This window comes from Pelodiscus sinensis, chromosome 13, assembly GCF_052426305.1.
Source record: "Pelodiscus sinensis isolate ZL-2025 chromosome 13, ASM5242630v1, whole genome shotgun sequence".
In the NCBI taxonomy this organism is placed as follows: Eukaryota; Metazoa; Chordata; order Testudines; family Trionychidae; genus Pelodiscus; species Pelodiscus sinensis.
Genome location: NC_143064.1, coordinates 12397367 through 12403850, shown reverse-complemented (window position 1 = coordinate 12403850; position 6484 = coordinate 12397367). Strand labels below are relative to the sequence as shown.

General features: G+C 46.7%; 1 long non-coding RNA gene across 1 annotated transcript; it reads right to left on the bottom strand.

Annotated features, from left to right (window-relative positions):
- Nucleotides 1-1831: 1831 nt before the first annotated feature.
- Nucleotides 1832-4569, bottom strand: LOC112544531 (uncharacterized). Its single transcript, XR_003087872.3, has 3 exons — nt 4438-4569; nt 3019-3145; nt 1832-1994 (listed from the first exon to the last, which is right to left on the bottom strand). It is a non-coding gene; the product is annotated as an uncharacterized LOC112544531 (long non-coding RNA).
- Between the last annotated feature and the right edge of the window lie 1915 nt (nt 4570-6484).

Below are 6484 nucleotides of genomic sequence, written 5' to 3'. Positions count from 1 at the left end.
AATCTGGCACTCCAGTTGGCTGGGGTAACTTGCACTATCATATAATGGCATGAAAATAAAGGAAATCTTAAGAATGTCTGTGTGACCGGCAGAGATCTTGATCAGGAGGGACCGTCCCTGGCATTTTCTGCCAAATAGAGACTAAGAGCAATGCATGGGTTGGTAGGATGCCTTACAGATTCAGTGAGTGAGGTGGGCCACAGAGCCAGGGCAGGCTATTAGCAACATATTAGGTCAGGTTGCATGGATACACTGTGGGGCATACTTATGCATGTGCTGCATTCTCCGTGACATTGCTAGTCCTCACTGGTTCTCAGGCCCGCTGACGAGAGTAGGTTAAACGGGGAAGCTACCCATGCGCCTGGCGATTTAAAAGGACCTGAGGCTCCTGACCACCATCACCACTACAGCAATAGTGGTAGCAGATGGAGCCACTGGCCCTTAAAACCCCCTACCAGAGCCCCAGGGAGTGCTGAAGTGCTAGCCGGGGTGACTAGCCCCAATCCCACCTCTTCCACCTGAGACCCCACCCCTTCCGGGGGCTCCAAGCCATTCACCCTCACCTTGCTCAGGGCCCAGCAGACTCTTGGCTGCCCTGCACATTCTAGATGGCAACGTAGATATTTCCTGGATTTTGTCCCACTCTCATTCTTTTCAGATGTGGTCTCATCCAAGGGACACATGTTCTCCATCATAGAAACCCCTCAGGCTATCACATTCTTCCTAGTGCTCTGGATCCCCTGCTTTACTCCCTTTTTTTCTGCTTTGCACCTCTGCCCAGGCATGGCCTGGATTTATGGTCTGAATTTTCAATAAGAAGTTACAACCTGTTAATCTCTGAATCAGATGAACCGAGTAAAATCCCTGTGTGAAAAAAGCAGCATTTTTAGATGGACAGCATTGAGTCAGCTCTATTGCATAGATAAGGGGTGGAATCTCTCTCCTACTTAGAATGTCTCCATTCTGGTACATATTTATCATGAAAGTAGCACTAATTGGTATCCTTCCTGCATTTTTTAAAGCACTCTGTTTGGGATTCTGCTGTTACTTGTCTTCCAGAATGTAAATACCACAGCAACAACAAAAAGATGGAAAGCCGATCAAGAGAATTATTTTTAAACACATTAATTAATTCAGTGAAGTTGCTCAGACCTTAAGGCCGTGTCCAGACTCAGGGGTTTTTTCGGGAAAAGTAGCCTTTTCCCGAAAAAACTTCCCCTGCGTCCAGACTCAAGCCGCGTTCTTTCGAAATAATTTCGAAAGAACGCGGCTTTTCTTTCGATGGCGGTAAACCTCGTTTCACGAGGAAGAACGCCTTCTTTCGAAAGTTCCTCTTTCGAAAGAAGGCGTTCTTCAATGTAAAGAGGCCGTCTTCGAAAGAGAGCATCCAGACTCGCTGGGTGCTCTCTTTCGAAAAAGCGGATTTCTCTTTCGAAAGATCCGCCTGCAGGCTAGACGCGATCTTTTGAAAGAGGCTCTTTCGAAAGATGCTTTCGAAAGAGCCTCTTTCGAAAGAAGCCTGCAGTCTAGACATAGCCTAAATGTGGGCCTCTTCAATTTAGATTCAGACATTCTCCGCCCTCCCATCACAAAGTATTAAACTTCAGGGCCACATATTGTTGTAATGGTCCATGTCTCAAAATTCTGTTGGCCGATTAATAAACTGTATGTTCATACAGCCATGTAAATAGCTGTGAACTGGATTGAAAGGACAACTGAAATCAATTGAAATCTTCCCATTCGTTTCTGTGGGCTTTGAATCAGTCCCTTGAATGCGTAAGGAGAAAAAACACCCATTTTTTAGGATTGAGCTGCTACTCATAGGTAAGTGAATTTTGCCATTTATTTTTCTTCCTCATTCACAAGCTTATACTGAAGGAAACAGAAACATATCAGGAGAACAGAAATGATCACCAACAGAGCACTCATGGCTGCAATGATTAGGTCTCGCTTTACGAATCCAGTATCCTGTTCTTGGTCTTCTGGGAAGCCTTCTAAAAAAAACGGTTAAAATAGCTACTGGAGTTTTTCTTTAAAAATGCATCTTGTAGCAGGTTAAAAATGGGGTTGAATCATTGGAGTGGCAGGCAGTGTTCCCTCTAAATGTCTTTTCTCTCATGGGCGGAATAAATTTTATTCTGTGCACTGAGACATGTGGATGTGCACTACCAGTAGAAACGTGTGTTGCCAACTGTTTCACTCTACTAATCAGCTGGGCAGCATTTGAATCTCTCCTGGGAGGCCATCCAAGTGCTTGGCTTACAGAGAACACTGGAGGCAGGGATGGATTATGAGAACACAAAAAAAATGTATAGTAGAATCCCCTTTTTTGGTACCCTAGTAAGCGGCCCTCTTGCTGAACTGGGATGAAGGCCAAAGCACAATGCACCCTAATAGCTGCCCCTGAACTCATTGATCTTTAGGTGCAGAAAGCCATTCAGGACTTTAGAGTGGCTAGTGGCCACCTTAGACACTATTCGGAATCCTGAGCTGTGAAACGAGAACTCCAGCCCCCCTCATGTAGAATAAAGGGAGCTTGCTGGGCAAACTGACTCAGGGATATGGAAAATATTGGAATGAGTTTCCTAAAGTCTCTTTCTCCTACAGCAGTGGATCTCAAACATTTTGGCCCATGGTCCACCCTGCTCAATGCAGACCTTTCTGTAGACTACCAGCCAGCTACCCTTGATGACAAAATGGGTGGAGGCGGGGATGGGGGTGCAATGTCTGGGTGGGAGGTTGGGGCCAGGAGCGGGCTGAGGGTGGCAGGGAGGTTCTGAGTGGGGGGAGAATGCGGGTATGAGGTCTGGGCATGAGGGGGATGGAGGGCACTTATCTGGCTCTGCACCTCCCGCTGCTCCCAGGCACTACTCCCTGCTGCTTCCATTGGCCATGATTCCAACCAATGGGAGCTGCGGGGAAAGAGTCCAAACCAACAGTTTACCGTAGGGGAGGGGAAGCGGGAGCACACGGAACCACTTCCTCCCCCGCAAGCCGGACCTGGCCGGTGAGACTCACCCCCTGCTCGCCCTGGTGTGAGAGCCGGCGCCTACACTCCATCCTCATGGGCAGGTGCAGGGCTGGAACGCCAGCGCAAGCTCCTTGCCCCTCCTCCCCTGCTGCGAGCCCTGAGCCTGTGGCTCACCTGCAAGATAATTGCAGACCACAAGTGGTCCACGGACCACAATTTGACAACCACTGTCCTACAGGTATAGAACCTGCAGAATCAAAATCTTCCTAGAGTAGGACTATCCACCCATTCCATTCCAGCCCTGAGAAGGGAACCCTCCTCCATCCCCAAAGTAAGAGCTGGGAGGGAGAGAGGGAACGGGCCATTTCTCAGGGGTAACACAGCAATCCCCAGTTATGCAGCCGTTCAATGCTGCAATGGCAGGTCACTGGGAGTGCTCCTGGACTCAGATAATGACCCAATTCCTTAGCCATTCTCGCTTCTCCCAAGACCAGCGTGATGACACACTCAGGCCGTTTAACATGCCCTTTAAGTTAACCACCCAAAGAGGTGTGAGTTGGTGTGAGCAGAACTGCGTACTAGGTAGCCTGTGCTTCCATGCCCTCCTCTGGATGCTAATCATGGTAAGTGGCATCCACATGACCTTATACCTTTGTAGGAATCCACCTCCAGGTCTCAGCAGGCCAAGGAATATCTGCTGAGTTGACTCAATTTCTAATTGGTTCTGAAGCTTCTCTGAGATCTGAGTGGTGGAAGGGTGATTAAGTCATTCTGGGACATGCTGGACCTTGAGAAACCTTCAAACGTGCACAGCTAGAGAAGCCAGCAGCCAAGCACAGCCTGGAGAGACAGGCATGCCCAATAAACCAGTGGTTCCCAACGTGGTGCCCGCGGGTGCCATGGTGCCTGCCGGGGCATTTATGTGCGCCCACCTAGTGATCAGGGCCGGCCCGAGCCATTCTTGCGCCCCAGGCCCCAGGCACCCAGCAGTCCCAAAAGGTTGGGGACCACTGCAATAGACTATTGCCTGAGCATTCCTATTTACAACTCTTAGTGCAGGAGTTTCTCTGCTGCCTTCCCACCCCACTGCCAGGGTTGTGGCAGAACAAGCCTGGAAGGGGTACTAGTGACTTGTTCTCAATAGGGAGAAAAGTCACATCTGGGGCTGCACAAAACTTGGCAGCTCCCTCCCTGGATTCAGTGAAAGGAATACGGGGGGGGGGGGGGGGATAGGCCACTTTGAAATATTAGCAACTCTCCTGAGGAGCTCTCCTCGGTATTTTAGAGCCGCGGTTGCAACCCGTAGTTTGAAAACCACTGGGTTAGAGCATTACCAGAGCTGAAATAAAGCAAAACAATTGTGTTTCATATGGGACATGTCAATATCATTTGTGATCAATCCTATATTCTTAGGGTCCTTTCCGGAAACAGCTTTAGATTACAGGGTGTCACGCTGAGCACCGTACCTTCAGATGAAGTTAATGTTTCCCTTTTGTTAGTTGTGGAGCAGCCACATGTTAAAAAAGAGAAGAGCAGAAAAATAATGGTGTGAACAGCCATGCTTATATCCTTGTCCAAAGCAGACTATTCACACTGTTTCTATTTGCTGGCCAGTACACACTGCACTCCTATTATGACTCATATCATGCACTCATATTATGACATCACTGACATACGTACACTGACATACATACAGAACTGCTGAGTGCATAAAGGTCTCACTTTGAATTAATTTATCTCTCCTAATTAGTGGGCTATATAACATATATTCCATGAACAGTTTACTTTCAGCTCTAATTTTCAAGCAAACTTATGGTAGTTTATGAAATGATTGGGAAGGGCTATTGAAATTGTTTCTCACTAAAGCATACGTTTTAGCTTCTGACACCAAGCTTTTTATGATGGTCATGATCATCAGTAACAATTTTTTAAAAATTATTTAAAGGCATCTAAGAAAGAGCTCTTTTTTATCGCAATCAGGAATATATCCCAAGGCACCCAAAATACTGAGTGAATTGTTTCTTAATAAAACGAGATGCTAGCCATGGAGTTAAACAAAGAGTCTACTTGGCTCAATGGGTTGAATTGCAGGAAAACAATCTAAAGCCATTGTCAGCCGACGGTCAGGGCAGTGTGTGTGTGTGTATGTTTCCGAGAAAAGGTTTAACGTCCGTGTCTTTACTGCTAGGACCGGGGTCCCATCACAGAGGGTGGCCAGCAGGCCAACAGACGCCCCGTTATATAGGAAGAGCTTATTACACCTTAGATTTTAGCTGCTAGAACACAAGGGTTCCTTCGCAGAGGGCAGCCTAGGAAAGGCTGAAAAGGTGCCCCAACGGATCTTGTCACCTGGGAGTGACACAGATCCAAACGCCCAAGCTCTCCCTATGTCTGTCCCTTTATGACCGGCTGAAGTTCTTTTAAATTGTGCCTGGTTCTATTACAGCAACTGAAGGAGTCAGGTTAAAACTTAAACAGTTACAGGTTTATGGAGGAAGCTTATAAATCATATGGTTGCAATGGCTATTGTTCTATTTCTTAACTACTAGCAAAATATAGATCTTAAAACGGTTACAAAGAAGATAAAGATAGAAAAATAGAAATAATGGTACCAAGTAACAGCTTACTCTTTCTATGTGTACACTTAAGACACAGGACCACATCCAGGTACAATTTTTACCCCCTTCTGTGCCTCTCGACTCCAGCGTGTCAGGCCAGAGCCGGTCCCTCAATTCCTAGGAAAGACGAAAATACGAGGTGGGCGTCCCCATAGAACCTCGGGAGGTCAAACACCTAACCCGACCAGCAGGTAGAGGGTAGAATGACACTCAAAGTGAGTGTGTGCTGGGCCCATCTTATATACCCATTGGGTCACGTATTTTCTCTTTCTTATCTGTCATGCCAAATGGGGCTGGTCTGTCTTTTGTGAGACCAGTTCTTACAAGGGAGTTGTGAACTTAATTTACACTTGTAAGAGAGAATTGAGATGATTAAATTGGAAGTACGGGACATTCTTTTCTCAGTGGGAAATTCCTCTCCCAGGGACTGTGTGTGTTCGAATCAACATAGGTGCCAGCCTGACACTTCTTGCAGCCTCGAGCTTAGCTTATTGACTTAATCGCTCTCTCTCCACATATCTGTGTTTTCAGCTTCTCAGGATCAGATGAGCCAGCATAGACTATGCTGATTTTATTGCTCCTTCTCTGTCCTGTATGCCTCAGGAACCTCAGAGAGGCAAATAAGATGGATGTGATGGGGGGGGGGGGGGGGGGGGAAGGGGGTGTCTGTCTGGCTACAGCCATATAATATATCTTTTTAAATGAACAGGTTGTAATAAGCTCATAAGAGGAATTACCTTTGCCAAAGCCATGAAGAAAATATTATATTATAATCATACAGTCATTACAAACAAATCTTTATTTACTCCCTTACCTCACCAAAAGCTCACGTAGTGCCCAGAAGAGTAAAATATCATCAAAGCATGACCCCATAAAAGGTGTCCCTTATGCAGGA